The sequence below is a fragment of the Dendrobates tinctorius genome, unplaced genomic scaffold, assembly GCF_039654945.1.
Source record: "Dendrobates tinctorius isolate UK_male_01 unplaced genomic scaffold, ASM3965494v1 ptg000063l, whole genome shotgun sequence".
Taxonomy (NCBI): Eukaryota; Metazoa; Chordata; class Amphibia; order Anura; family Dendrobatidae; genus Dendrobates; species Dendrobates tinctorius.
This window is the reverse complement of record NW_027361731.1, coordinates 1,729,845-1,745,282: the sequence shown is the minus strand read 5'-3', so window position 1 is coordinate 1,745,282 and position 15,438 is coordinate 1,729,845. Positions and strand designations below refer to the sequence as shown.

The 15,438-nt window shown below is 46.5% G+C and overlaps 2 protein-coding genes across 3 annotated transcripts in view; one reads left to right on the top strand and one right to left on the bottom strand.

The window, feature by feature from the left end:
• The window catches only part of LOC141094166 (uncharacterized), a 40,597-nt gene extending 36,827 nt beyond the window's left edge, over positions 1-3,770 (bottom strand). For both annotated transcript variants that reach the window (XM_073579920.1, XM_073579921.1), the window contains exon 1: positions 3,632-3,770. The gene's annotated coding sequence lies outside the window, so the exon portion shown is untranslated. The remainder of the gene's footprint in view (positions 1-3,631) is intronic.
• Positions 1-15,438, top strand: part of LOC141094141 (uncharacterized) — a 392,749-nt gene that overhangs the window by 309,225 nt on the left and 68,086 nt on the right. The gene's annotated exons all lie outside the window — the stretch shown is intronic.

The following is a 15,438-nucleotide window of genomic DNA, read 5'->3' as shown; positions in this document are numbered from 1 at the left end:
CTCTTCAGCAGACTCAGTAAAAATCTTGAAATTTGTCGATGATATGACACTGATTGGTCTCATCAGGGGAAATGCTGAAGACTTGTATCAGAGTGAGGTGGAAAGAATATGTGACTGGTGTAAAGCCAATAATCTTGTACTCAACACTAAAAAAACTGCTGAGATGGTTGTGGATTTTAGGAAAGATCAACATGAGATACTTCCAATCTACATCCATGACGAAGTGGTTCTTAGGGTCACAGAGACCAAATTCCTTGGTGTTATCATCTCTCATGATCTTAAATGGGGGAAAAACGTGGATGCTGTTATAAGAAAAGCACAACAGAGGATGTTCTTCCTGCGTCAGCTGAAAAGATATGGTTTGTCTAAGAATCTGCTGATCTTATTCTTTAATGCTGTCATCAGATCTGTGATTTGTTCCTCTCTGATAGTCTGGTATGGGGGAGCCACTGCGCATGACAAACTCCGCTTACAAAGGACTTTCAGAACAGCAGAGAGAATTATAGGCTCCCCCCTGCCTAAAATCCAGGATCTTTATGATAAGAGTATTCGATCCCACGCATTGAAAATTTCATCCGATCCCTCTCACCCGGGACACTCCTCATTCCAACTACTCCCTTCAGGACGTCGCTTCAGAGTCCCCAAATGCAGCACCAACCGCCATATGAACAGCTTCTATCCACTCTCTGTTCAACAATTAAATCGTCATGTGTAGACTATATACTGTATCTGTCTTGTTAGATGTTACTTTTGTATCTGTTGTTATATTTTATGTTGCCTCTTTGCCACAAAGAATTCCTTGTATATATGTAATATGTACTTGGCGATAATAAATTTGATTGATTGATTGATTGATTGAGATTATCACTGTGGCACCGTTGACTCTGCTTTCTCCACCTCCAGGCAAGACTCCCATGCCGGAGAATGCCAAAAGCAGAGTTCTGCTGTGGGGGCATTCCTCCCGATTGCCTGGTCATGCTGGAATTGGGAAGACCCTTGCTCTCATATCTTGGTATTATTGGTGGCCAACTCTCCGCCAAGATGTGACGGACTTCGTTGCCTCCTGTTCCTCCTGAGCTAGGAATAAGACACCACGTCGGTCTCCGTTTGGTCTACTGCTTCCTTTGCCGGCGCTTACGTCACCTTGGGAGAATATTGCCATGGACTTTATCACTGATCTGCCCCGCTCTTCAGGCTGTACGGTGATTCCAGTGGTTGTGGACCGCTTTTCCAAAATGGCACATTTCATTCCTTTGAGCGGTCTCCCTTCTGCACCCGAATTAGCCAAGATTTTCGTCCATCAGATTTTCAGGCTTCACGGCCTACCTCGACGGATTGTGTCTGATCGTGGAGTCCAGTTTACTGCTAAGTTTTGAAAAGCGCTTTGTAAACTTCTAGATATATCCCTGGATTTTTCATCTGCCTATCATCTGCAGACCAATGTGCAAGTAGAGCGAACCAACCAGACGTTGACTACATACCTTCGGCATTTCTCCAACGCCCATCAGAATGACTGGGTTGATCTGCTTCCTTGGGCGGAGTTCGCCTACAACAATCATGCCGGCGAATCCTCAACCAAGTCGCCCTTTTTCGTGGTGTTCGGCAAACATCCTAATATACCTCTTCCTGTAGCCCCAAATAGTTGATAATACTTTTAACTCTCTCCTCCGCCCACCAATGCCCCCTCCGACTTCCCAAATCTCTGCCGAGGACTTTGCCACACACTTCAAAAACAAGATAGGCCAAACACGGCAAGTCTTTATTGTTCAACCACCACAACCCCTTTGCATACCAGACCAATGCCCAAACCCCATAACCTCCCTATCTAACATCACTGAAGGAAAGCTTGCTCATCTCTCCAAATCACACCTCACCACTTGTGCACTTGACCCTATTACATCCCGCCTCCTCCCTAACATCACCACCATTCTTATCCCAACCCTAACCCACCTCTTCAACAACCTATCACTAACTTCTGGTACCTTCCCTTCTGCTTTCAAACATGCCACAATCACGCCTAACCTTAAAAAGCCAACCGTCGACCCAACCGCTATGTCCAGCTATCTCCCAATATCGCTGCGCCCATTTGCTTCCAAACTCCTGGAACAGCACATCCATGCTGAACTTTCCTCCCACCTCTCATCTAACTTGCTCTTTGCCAATGTATAATCTGGTTTCTGTCCCCATCATTCCACTGAGAGTGCCCTGACCAGAATTACTAACGACCTACTTACAGCCAAAGATAACAGACAATACTCTATACTTCTCCTAGACCTGTCCTCTGCTTTCGACACAGTTGACCACTGCCTTCTACTACAGATCCTCTCCTCCTTTGGAATCAAAGACCTCACCCTATCCTGGATCTCATACCTCTCCAACCGCACATTCAGCATCTCCCACTTCCACACTACCTCCTCATCCCACCCTCTCTCTGTTTGAGTCCCCCAAGGCTCTGTTCTAGGATCCCTACTCTTCTCAATTTATATACTTGGCCTGGGGCAACTCATAAAGTCCCACGGATTCCAGTACCACCTTTATGCTGATGATACTCAGATCTACCTCTCTGGCCCAGACGTAACCTCTCCGCTCTCCAGAATCCCGGAGTGTCTACCAGCTATATCCTTCTTCTTCCGCTTCCTCAAACTCAATGTGGACGAATCTGAACTGATCATCTTTCCCCCCATCTCACAGATCTTCCTTACGCAACCTATCAATAACAATTGATGACATCACGCTTTCTCTCGTACCAGAGGTCTGCTACCTCGGAGTAACCCTTGACTCTGCCCTGTTTTTCAAACCACACATCCAAGCTCTCTCCACCTCCTGTCACCTCCAGCTCAAAAATATTTCCAGAATCCATCCCTTCCTCAGCCCTCAATCTACTAAAATGCTTGTTCATGCCCTCATTATCTCCCGTCTCGACTATTGCGACATCCTTTTTCTGTGGCCTCCCTGCTAACACCCTTGCACCTCTCCAATCCATCCTTAACTCTGCTGCCTGACTAATTCATCTCTCCTCGCTACTTCTCCGCTTCTCTCCTCTGCAAATCTCTTCACTGGCTCCCATTCCCTCAGCGTATCCAGTTCAAATTACTAATACTGACCTACAAGGCCATCTTTAACCTGTCTCCTCAATATATCTCTGAACTAATCTTCTGATATCTTCCTTCACGTAATCTCCGGTCCTCCCAAGACCTCCTTCTCTCCTCCACACTTATTCGCTCCTCGCCCAACCATTTCCAAGACTTCTCCTGAATATCCCCCATCCTCTGGAATTCTTTGCCCCAACAAGTCCGACGATCAACCACACTCAGATCCTTCAGACGGAACCTGAAAACCCACCTCTTCAGGAAAGGCAACAGCCTGCAATGACCCCGCTACCTCCTCACCAACACCGGAACTGCTGCAACCCACCAACCTACTGTCTCCTTCCCCACCATCCTGTAGAATGTAAGCCCAAAAGGGCAGGGTCCTCTCTCTCCTCTATATCAGTCTGTGATTGTTAGTTTGTTTACTGTAAGTGATATCTGTAATTTGTATGTAACCCCTTCTCAGGTACAGCACCACGGAATCAATGGTGCTTTATAAATAAATAATAATAATAATAATTAGAACAATCTCCAGCACCGACCTCCACCTGAGAGCCGCACTCCACCTATATGGCTGCTCTGTGCGCACAGGACCTGTGATGAGGTCACAGGAGGGGAGGAGTCAGGGGGTCACATGATCTCCGGAGTGCAGACATGGAGACTTCTCCTCAGTCAGTGACCTTCCCGCCATTATTCCCCCTCACTACTGGCACAATTACCCCGCGCCGCCTTTTCTACACAGTGTTGTGTGTGGAATGTAACGTGTGATTTCTCTGGAGACAAATAGACCCCACACATGAGGGAATTATCACCCGTTACCGGACAGCTACTATATGGCGGCATATGATTGTGCTATGGACCAGGGCCTGCGATAGCGGCAGGTAGACTAGGCAGCTGCATAGAGCCCCCACTCCCCCAGGGGTCACCAGCCAGTTGCCTGCCGCCACCGCCAACTCCCCCCACCAGCGCCGATGCATTCAACTATACAGGCGTCTATGATGCTGGTACAGTTCAAAGCAACGATGGAGGAGGGAGCATCAGCTGATGCTCCCTCTCCCATCATTCCCCTCTGCCTCTGACACTGTGGGTGCGCGATGACGTTACTTCATCACGTACCTGCTGTGTGCCGGGCAGACTGCAGCTGCTGAGACCGGAGCCGAGCCTGAAGCAGCGCAGGGCATGAGAAGTGAGGATTGTGGTCTTTTTTTTAAATATATCAGAGAGTACTAGACTGTGGGGACATTGTTGGGGGGACACATTATATTCCATGGGGAGGTGGGCTGTGTTATATTCTATGGGGGTACATTATATTCTATGGGGAGGTGGGCTGTGTTATATTTTATAGGGGATACATTATATTCTATGGGGAGGTGGGCTGTGTTATATTTTATAGGGGATACATTATATTCTATGGGGAGGTGGGCTGTGTTATATTTTATAGGGGATACATTATATTCTATGGGGAGGTGGGCTGTGTTATATTTTATGGGTGGTACATTATACTCTATGGGGTGGTGGGCTGTGTTATATTTTATGGGGGTATATTATATTCTATGGGGACGTGGGCTGTGATATATTCTATGGGGGTACATTATATTCTATGGGGAGGTGGGCTGTGTTATATTTTATGGGTGGTACATTATACTCTATGGGGTGGTGGGCTGTGTTATATTTTATGGGGGTATATTATATTCTATGGGGACGTGGGCTGTGATATATTCTATGGGGATACATTATATTCTATGGGGAGGTGGGCTGTGTTATATTTTATGGGTGGTACATTATACTCTATGGGGTGGTGGGCTGTGTTATATTCTATGGGGGTACATTATATTCTATGGGGACATGGGCTGTGATATATTCTATGGGGGTACATTATATTCTATGGGGAGGTGGTCTGTATTATATTTTATGGGTAGTACATTATACTCTATGGGGTGGTGGGCTGTGTTATATTTTATGGGGGTATATTATATTCTATGGGGACGTGGGCTGTGATATATTCTATGGGGGTACATTATATTCTATGGGGAGGTGGGCTGTGTTATATTTTATGGGTAGTACATTATACTCTATGGGGTGGTGGGCTGTGTTATATTCTATGGGGGTACATTATATTCTATGGGGACATGGGCTGTGATATATTCTATGGGGGTACATTATATTCTATGGGGAGGTGGTCTGTATTATATTCTATGGGGGTACATTATTCTATGGGGTTGTGGGTTGTATTATATTCTAAGGGGGTACATTATATTCTATGGGGAGATGGGCTGTGTTATATTCTATGGGGGTACATTATATTCTATGGGGAGGTGGGCTGTGTTATATTCTATGGGGGTACATTATATTCCATGGGGAGGTGGGCTGTGTTATATTCTGTGGGGGGTACATTATATTCTATCAGGAGGTGGGCTGTGTTATATTCTATGGGTTTACATTATATTCTATGGGGAGGTGGGCTGTATTACATTCTATGGGGGGTACATTATATTCTATGGGGAGGTGGGCTGTATTATATTATATGGGAGTACATTATGTTCTATGGGGAGCTGGGCTGTATTATATTCTATGAGGGCTACATTATATTCTATGGGGGCTACATTAAATTTATTATATTCTATGAGGGGTGATTGCATCATACTCTATGAGGGGGCTACATTGCATTCTATGGGGGTCCTCATTATACTCTATGAGGGGGCTATATTATATTCTATGGAGGCTGCATTATACTATATGAGGAGGGGTATATTGAATTCTATGGAGGGGTCACATTATATTCTATGGGAGGCTGCATTATATTCTATGGGGGGCTGCATTATTCTCTATGAGGGGGCTACCATATATTCTATGGAGGGGCTGCATTATACTATATGAGGGGGACTGCATTATATTCTATGGGGGTTACTTTATATTGTATGGTGGGGCTGCATTATACTCAGGGGGCTACATTATATTCTGTGGAATGGCTGCATTATACTATATGTGGGATGAATTATACTGTATCGAGGACTATGGGGAATACATTATACTATACGAAGAACTATGGGGTGCATTATACTATGGGAAGTGAATTGTACTACATGGATGCCTATGGCAGTGCATTGTACTATATAGGACACTATGAGGAGTGTATTATGCTATATGGAGGACCGAGCACTGTATTTTAATATATGGAAGACTATGAGGAGTGTATTATACTATATGGAGGACTGAGGAGTGTATTCTACTATATGGAGGACAGAGGGGTGCATTATACTACATGGAAGACTGATGAGTGTATTATACAATATGGAGGTGTGTATTTTAATATATGGAGGACTATGAGGAGTGTATTTTAATATATGGAGGACTGAATAATGTATTATACTTTATGGAAGACTGTGTAGTGTATTATACTATATGGAGGACTGAGTGTATTTTAATATATGGAGGACCATGAGGAGTGTTGTTGTGAGCTCATTTTCGGGTTTGCCTCTGGCTTCTGGTGAGGGTTATGGAGCTGGCTGTGCTGACAGAGGAGTAGTGAGTTCTCTATCTGGACTCCCTCTGTTGGTGAAGGGAGGTAATGAAGCTGATCTAAATGGCAGAGACCAGCCACCTGAGGAGGAGGACTGCGATTGGACATCAGGAGTTTCTGATTGGATTTAAGGCAGCCGACTCCCTAGTTTCTTTCTGGTGATTTTTCCTGACTCTGGCTCCTGGTTTCCAGTTTGGTTCCTGCCTTCCTAAAGCTAAGTTTTCTCTGCTATTGTTCATATGAGTTTTGTCTGGTTTACTTAGTTTTTGTGTTCAGCCAGCCCTGGCTGGGACTGGGCTGAATCCCCATTTTGTCTCTGATCAGTTGATCTCTTTTGCTCTGTCTTCAGAATATACCTGAGTGCTGATATAGTGATTTGAAGTCTAGCGACTTCAGGGCCTTTTTCTATCAGACGTATTGGACATTCTTTTTGGCATGGTTTTTTGCGTGATTGCAGACAGCAGCTTTTCTTTCCTGTCCTTTCTAGTTAACGAGGGCCCCATCGTTTGCTCAGCCTATCTTTCTACCTGTGTCTGTGTTTTTATCTTGTTTCACCGACAATACATGTTGGGGGCTGTCTATTGCTTTGGGGTCTCCTCTGGGGCAGTTTAGATTTTCCCTTTCTTTCTTTAGGCTTATTTAGTTCTCCGGCCGTGACGAGGCATCTAGGATCACCGTAGGCACGCTCCACGGCTACTGCTAGTTGTTGTGGATAGGATCAGGGGTCTGCAATCCGCTAGTTACCAACCTCTCCGGTTTTCTGGGCTCAGCTTGCTTTTTGTTTTTTCCTCCTCGGTGACTCATTCATAACAGAGTGTATTATACTATATGGAGGACTATGGGGAGTGTATTTTACTATATAGAGGACTATAGTGTGTATATTATACTATATTTAGGACTATAGGGAGTGTATTATACTACATGGAGGACTATGGGAAGTGTAGTATACTATATGGAGGAATTTGGGAAGGGTATTATACTATATGGAGGACTATGGGGCACATCTATAATAATAAATGCCCTAACCAGCTTCCGGTTGTAACAACTTCCGTCCAGTTGTAACCGGTGACGTCACCACACACACACGCACATATTAACCCTCAACACACCACACCGCCTCAACACACACTCCTCTCACCTTTCACCTCCACTCATGTCCACTCACTCTTTCACTCCACATACGTTCCTTTCTCTCACTCCGTTTCTCATACTCACACCGTCATCGTCGCTGCCCCGACATCTTCCTCCGCCGCCGCGATCCAGGATCCAGACGTTCTCCAGGCCGCCGACATGTTCTTGCGGGACGCCATCTTGGATGTCGTGAAATCCCGCGAGATTCAAGATGGCGTCACCGCAACAATATGTCGCTGGTGTTGACGACATCGGGATCCAAAAAGATGGCATCGGCGAAATCTCGCGAGATTACGCCGACGCCATTTTGGATCCCGATGTCGCCCATGCCAGCGACATGTTGTTGCGGCGACGCCATCTTGAATATCGCGGGACTTCACGACATCCAAGATGGCGTCCCACAAGAATATGTCGCTGGCGTGGGCGACATCGGGATCCAAAATGGCGTCGGCGTAATCTCGCGAGATTTCGCCGACGCCATCTTTTTGGATCCCGATGTCGTCCACGCCAGCGACATGTTGTTGCGGCGACGCTATCTTGAATATCGCGGGATTTCACGAAATCCAAGATGGCGTCCCGCAAGAACATGTCGGCGGCCTGGAGAACGTCTGGATCCTGGATCGCGGCGGCGGAGGAAGATGTTGGGGCAGCGACGATGACGGTGTGAGTATGAGAAACGGAGTGAGAGGAGAGAAAGGAACGTATGTGGAGTGAAAGAGTGAGTGGACATGAGTGGAGGTGAAAGGTGAGAGGAGTGTGTGTTGAGGCGGTGTGGTGTGTTGAGGGTTAACATGGCAAGAGGTGTTAACGACGTCCGCCGACGCCATCTTGCATTCGTGAAATTGCGTCATTTACCTCACGCCGACTTGCTGTGCGGACGCTTGGCATTGCCTGTACCACCATAACTACTGCTGCCTTGGTCCTATGCCTGTTTACTGCCGGTGTCTAATTACTGGACCAATTTGCCTGTACCGCCATAACTACTGCTGCCTTGCTCCTCTGCCGGTGTCTAATTACAGGACCAATTTGCCTATACCGCCATAACTACTGCCTTTGTCCTCTGCCGGTGTCTAATTACAGGGCCAATTTGACTATACTGCCATAACTACTGCTGCCTTTGTCCTCTGCCAGTGTCTAATTACAGGGCCAATTTGCCTCTATCGCCATAACTACTGCTGCTTTGGTCATCTGCCTGTTTACTGCCGGTGTCTAATTACAGGGCCAATTTGCCTCTACCGCCATAACTACTGCTGCCTTGCTCCTCTGCCGGTGTCTAATTACAGGGCTAATTTGCCTCTACCGCCATAACTACTGCTGCCTTGCTCCTCTGCCGGTGTCTAATTACAGGGCTAATTTGCCTCTACCGCCATAACTACTGCTGCCTTGCTCCTCTGCCGGTGTCTAATTACAGGGCTAATTTGCCTCTACCGCCATAACTACTGCTGCATTGCTCCTCTGCCGGTGTCTAATTACAGGGCCAATTTGCCTATACCGCCATAACTACTGCTGCCTTGCTCCTCTGCCGGTGTCTAATTACAGGGCTAATTTGTCTCTACTGCCATAACTACTGCTGCCTTGCTCCTCTGCCGGTGTCTAATTACAGGGCCAATTTGCCTCTACCGCCATAACTACTGCTGCCTTGCTCCTCTGCCGGTGTCTAATTTACAGGGCCAATTTGCCTCTACCGCCATAACTACTGCAGCCTTGCTCCTCTGCCGGTGTCTAATTACAGGATCAATTTGCCTCTACCGCCATAACTACTGCTGCATTGCTCCTCTGCTGGTGTCTAATTTACAGGGCCAATTTGCCAATACCGCCATAACTACTGCTGCCTTGCTACTCTGCCGGTGTCTAATTACAGGGCCAATTTGCCTCTACCGCCATAAGTACTGCTGCCTTGCTCCTCTGACTGTTCACTGCCTGTGTCTAATTACAGGGCCAATTTGCCTCTACCGCCATAACTACTGCTGCCTTGCTCCTCTGCCGGTGTCTAATTACAGGGCCAATTTGCCTCTACCGCCATAACTACTGCTGCCTTGCTCCTCTGCCGGTGTCTAATTACAGGGCCAATTTGCCTCTACCGCCATAACTACTGCTGCCTTGCTCCTCTGCCGGTGTCTAACTACAGGGCCAATTTGCCACTACCACTTCATAACTACTGCTGGGCAATTACAGGGTCAATTAGTATCTGTTTACTCTACAATACTCCAGGACGCCTTCTTCACTGCCAGATAACTGCCAAATAGACTCCTTTACCTGTGCCAACATGAGTCATAACAAAAAGTATGCCAATGCCAGTGAAAGGAAAGCAGCTTTAGCACTACGACAAAAACAACGCCGTGCTAATGAGACTCCTGAGGAAAAACACCATCGCCTTGAGAAGATTAAGGCTTATAAACGCCGTCGCCTCACACACGAATCCCCTAACTCTAAATCCATAAGATTGGCTGACGAAGCCTCTGCACGCCGTCACCGCTGACAACAGACGGCCTCTTCCTCATTATTATTATTAGACTCACAACAGGATGCTTCCACATCAGCATGTGGAACAATTTACTGCTACACTTCATCCCATATGCCGTTCACTGACATAACTAATCAGCAATCTGTTTCTGCCCTATCAATACCACCATTCAATACCGATGCACAGTATGCCAATGCCAGTGAAAGGAAAGCAGCTTTAGCACTATGACAAAAACAACGCCGTGCTAATGAGACTCCTGAGGAAAAACAGCATCGACTTGACAAGATTAAGGCTTATAAACGCCGTCGTCTCACACACGAATCCCCTAACTCTAAATCTATTACATTGGCTGAAGAAGCCTCTACACGCCATCACCGCCAACAACAGACGGCTTCTTCCTCATCATCTATAATAATAAATGCCCTAACCAGCTTCCGGTTGTAACAACTTCCGTCCAGTTGTAACTGGTGACGTCACCACACACACACGCACGTTAACCCTCAACACACCACACCGCCTCAACACACACTCCTCTCACCTTTCACCTCCACTCACGTCCACTCACTCTTTCACTCCACATACATTCCTTTCTCTCACTCCGTTTCTCATACTCACACCGTCATCGTCGCTGCCCCGACATCTTCCTCCGCCGCCGCGATCCTGGATCCAGACGTTCTCCAGGCCGCCGACATGTTCTTGCGGCGACGCCATCTTGGATTTCGTGAAATCCCGCGAGATTCAAGATGGCATCGCCGCAAGAACATGTCGCTGGCGTGGACGACTCGGGATCCAAAAAGATGGCGTCGGCGAAATCTCGCGAGATTACGCCGACGCCATTTTGGATCCCAATGTCGTCCACGCCGGCGACATGTTCTTGCGGCAACGCCATTTTGGATCGGCGAAATCCCGCGATAGTCAAGATGGCGTCGCCGCAAGAACATGTCGCCGGCGAGGACGACGTCGGGATCCAAAATGGCGTCGGCGTAATCTCGCGAGATTTCGCCGACGCCATTTTGGATCCCGACGTTGTCCACGCCGGCGACATGTTCTTCCGGCGACGCTATCTTGACTATCGCGGGATTTCACGATACTCAAGATGGCGTCGCCGCAAGAACATGTCGCCGGCGTGGACAACGTCTGGATCCAGGATGGCGCCGGCGGAAGAAGATGTCGGGGATCGTGGAGCAGCGGCGATGACGGCGTGAGTATGAGAGACGGAGTGAGAGAAGGGGTCGTATGTGGAGTGAAAGAGTGAGTGGAGATGGTGAAAGGTGAGAGGAGTGTGTGTTGAGGAGTGTGTGTGTTGAGGGTTAACATGGCAAGAGGTGTGATGCTATCGCATCCTCCCGATGCGATAGCATCGGGCCATAATCTAGTTATATTATATGGAGGACTATGGGATGTGCATTTTTCAATATGGAGGACTGTGGTGCACATTATAATATATGGAGGACTATGGGTTGTATTATACTAAACAAGCAAAATGCTGCATATTCATTGAGTGATTGGATTGTTTATGCCGGAACAAAAATCATTGTTCTCGGAAGCACATCGCCGGTGTAAACTGTAGATGTGCTGCTGATAACATGATACTGTATGGGGACAAATTGATCTAATAGTGATTGTTCTGTTCCCATCATTCTTTCTCAGTTGGTGGAAAGAGGCCAAGAAACAAGCGAACAACTTCAATATTGTCGATCACACTCTTTTAGCAGCCTGAATTCAGCGTATGTAAATACAACAGAAATGCTTCAGTGTGATGTGCAATATGTTAGCATTTGGGGCCCCATTTTAAACTTTTGCCTAGGGCCCCACTTTGCTTAAAACTGGCCCTGCTATCGACTTTAAACCAGGAGCAAAAATGCTGAAATCTCGTTTATTTAACCCCTTCCAGAGTTCGCCTAAGACTCATATATGGCCATCCACCTCTCCAGTCACAGTGGGGGGTTTTTTTGTTAAAAGGATGGAGGGCTGCATCTGCGCTTGGATTTTAGAGAGATTAATAAAATCACGGTTCACAAACCCTATCCTTTACCCCTTATTCCTTACCTGTTTAATCAATTATCTGGAGCTAAAAGGTTTAACAAACTTAATGTGAGAGGGGCATATAACCTTATACATATACACCATGGTGATGAATGGAAGACCACATTCAATACACCTGAGGGTCATATTGAAAATTTGGTGATGCCATTTGGGTTAACCAATTCTTCAGCAGTCTTTGAAAATTTCATTAATTACATTCTTTTCACAGTGATTGCTAGATTTGTGGTAGTTTACCTGGATGATATGAGTTACTCATGTACTATGGAGGAGCATCGTGAGAATGTCAGACAGCTTCTACAGGTTCTACGTGACAACAATTTATTTGGTAAACTGAAGAAATGTCAACTTGTGGTACAGCGGTGTCACATGGACCCGTCCTGTGTGACACGGCTCGCAGGCCTGTAACCAAAACAGGACGCGGCACGTGATACTGTCCTGTGTGACACGGCTTGCAGGCCGGTAACTAAAACAACAAGACAAGGGGTAGGATAACAGTTACAACGGTGGGCCCTGCAATAGGGAAAGGGGACGTGGAGACCTCCTGCACTCCCCTGAGTCAGTGTCCCTAACGCTCCTAACGTTTCCTATGCCGGTTCCGCACCAGGCGCCGATCACGAACCTGTCGCCCTAGCACACCCTACACCTATCCCTTGCTAGGGAGCTGGGTGGCACAGGCACTGGCCCCACCGCTGTACTAATACACACTAAGGAGAAAACACAAACGGGGAAACACAACTTAGCTTTACTCTGTTGCACTTGCTCCTGGCAACAGAGTCCACCACCAGCATGCAGCTCTGCTCCTGAATCGCTGCCACCAAGCTCTGTCAGAGCTACCAGGAAATCCCCTATGACTCCTTTCACACCAGGGCTCTGAGTGAGCTGCCAGGACCTCTCTCTAGATCCTTCCTCCACCAAGGATGGTTGAAATGAACACTATCACCAACACTGATTGCAACACCTGTGACTCTTTTATAGCAGAGCCAGCAATCACACCTGCATAATAAGCAGGTGCACTTAACAAAAGAAACTAGAGTGCAATGACGCTCACCCCCACCGGGGGGAAAACTTACAACAAACGACACACAGTGCAATAATCCTGATGGCCACCGGGGGCAAAAACTCCTTAAGCACAGCTTAGAAAAAAAAAAGGTTATCTGTGCTTTTTATCAGTCCTGATCCAGCATGGATCATGACAAGCAGGTCTTGTTTTTAGGACATTTGGCTTCTGCATTGGGGATTTAGATGGACCCCGTTAACTTCCACGTAGTCCTTGATTGGTTTTAACCAAGTAACCAAGTAACCTGAAAGCGTTACAGAGATTTCTTGTAGTCGAGATACTGGGGAACAAACGAGCAAAATAGGGTCTTAACCGATAATAAGATATAATGAAAATAGGGGAGTATTCCACTCACCTGATGGAGTTGCACATTTGCAACATGTTCAACACATAAATCATCTGCTGCAGGACACGGGTCCAAAGACCGAGCAGAATAGCTGATCCAGGTATAATGTGTCTGTAACTGCGTTTCTGATGAAGACTACCGGATATGGAGATTTTCCTTAAAAACGTTTATTTAAATAGGTTTTCAAAGTCAATGCGTTTCAAAGTCATGCAGGACCTCTTCCTTAGGACAAAAACCGATAACGGATAAACACGTCAAGCTTGGAGCGCTTTATATGCAGTCTTTTTGAAGAAAAAAAAAAGGCAACAAAGCACAATATGTCAAAGTTCATGAGAAATTTCTTCAAACAAAGATAAATTATGGTTCATGAAAAGGCAAGACACACATACATTATATTAAAAAGTACCTATGAATTAAGTGAGGTCACCTAAAAGAATGAATACAAATATATCGTATTTTTTCGGACTATAAGACGCACCCAAATTTTCAGAAGGAAAATAGGAAAAAAATGAATGGGGGGTCCGTCTTAGAGTCCGAATTCAGTTTACCAGGGGGGATCTGCAGCACTGGTGGAGCCAGGTCACAAGAGGTGTTCAGTGGTCCGACGTTGATCTGAATCGCATTCCAGGCTGGTGCAGCGGGTTCGGTGGTGCATGGTGGTAAGGGGTCTCCACGGACATTTTGTGAAAGCCCGGATCCCCTGCACATCCATTGCTGCAATGCGGCAGCCTCTGGGAAAATGGCCACCTGAGGTGGCGCATGCACTGAATGAGATCTCGGCACCGAGATCTCGTCTCACGAGATCTCAATCTTCACATGCGCCACCTTTGGCAGCCATTTTCCTGGAGGCCACCACATTGCACCAATGGAAGTGTGGGGGCTCAGGGAATTTATAAAATGTTGGTGGAGCCCCCACAGCACTGAGCACCACCGAACCTGCCACACCAGCCTAGGTTGGGAGTCAGATCATCGCCCTGCAGCATCGGATCACTGAACACCCCCTCTTCCCAGCCCAGGGCCGGCAGAATCGCTTGACTCCTACTGGTTCGCCACACTACAGGTAAGTACATCTGGACTATAAGACGCACCCCCATTTTTTCCAAAAATATTTTTGAGGAAAAAAGTGTTTTTTATTGTCCAAAAAATACGGCATGTGAAATGAATGAAAAAGTTCTTGCCATTAAATAATTTATAAATGGTTTTATTTAGCTATGTCAGTAGTTTCTTATATGAGATGTGACCTGGTGATCAGTAAGTTTCTGAGGTCTCAGGTATAGTGGTGTAAAGCTGTGCGCCACTAGAGAACTTGTTGGATCAGCATCGGACTGAAAAAAGAGGATTATTGGAAAAGAATTCATTGAACCAGAAGACGAATACGTAATCCAATGGTTACTAAGTAATAAGAATGAATGTTAATGAATGTTAGCCTGGAGTGGTACATAGTGAGAAATGGAAATGCTGACAAAATAAGAATGTGATTGAATCTTGTATATGAAGGCTGTCTATTCGAAGAGCGCGTGTGGGTTCCTGATCGTGGCTGTTATGGTTACAGGAGAAATATATCAGTGTCAAGCTACTATAGTGGAAGCTGATAAAATGTGTAGTGAATGGGAGTGATGGAAAATGAGGGAGGTATCGATGAGGTGAATAATGTGATACAAAGAATGTCGGCTGATCACTCAGGCTACAGAACGGAGGATCCATTGGCGGAGCGCTCTGGATGATGGAGACAACGAAAAACACTGGGGGAACGGACTACACACACAGGAATTGGTGTCAGATGTG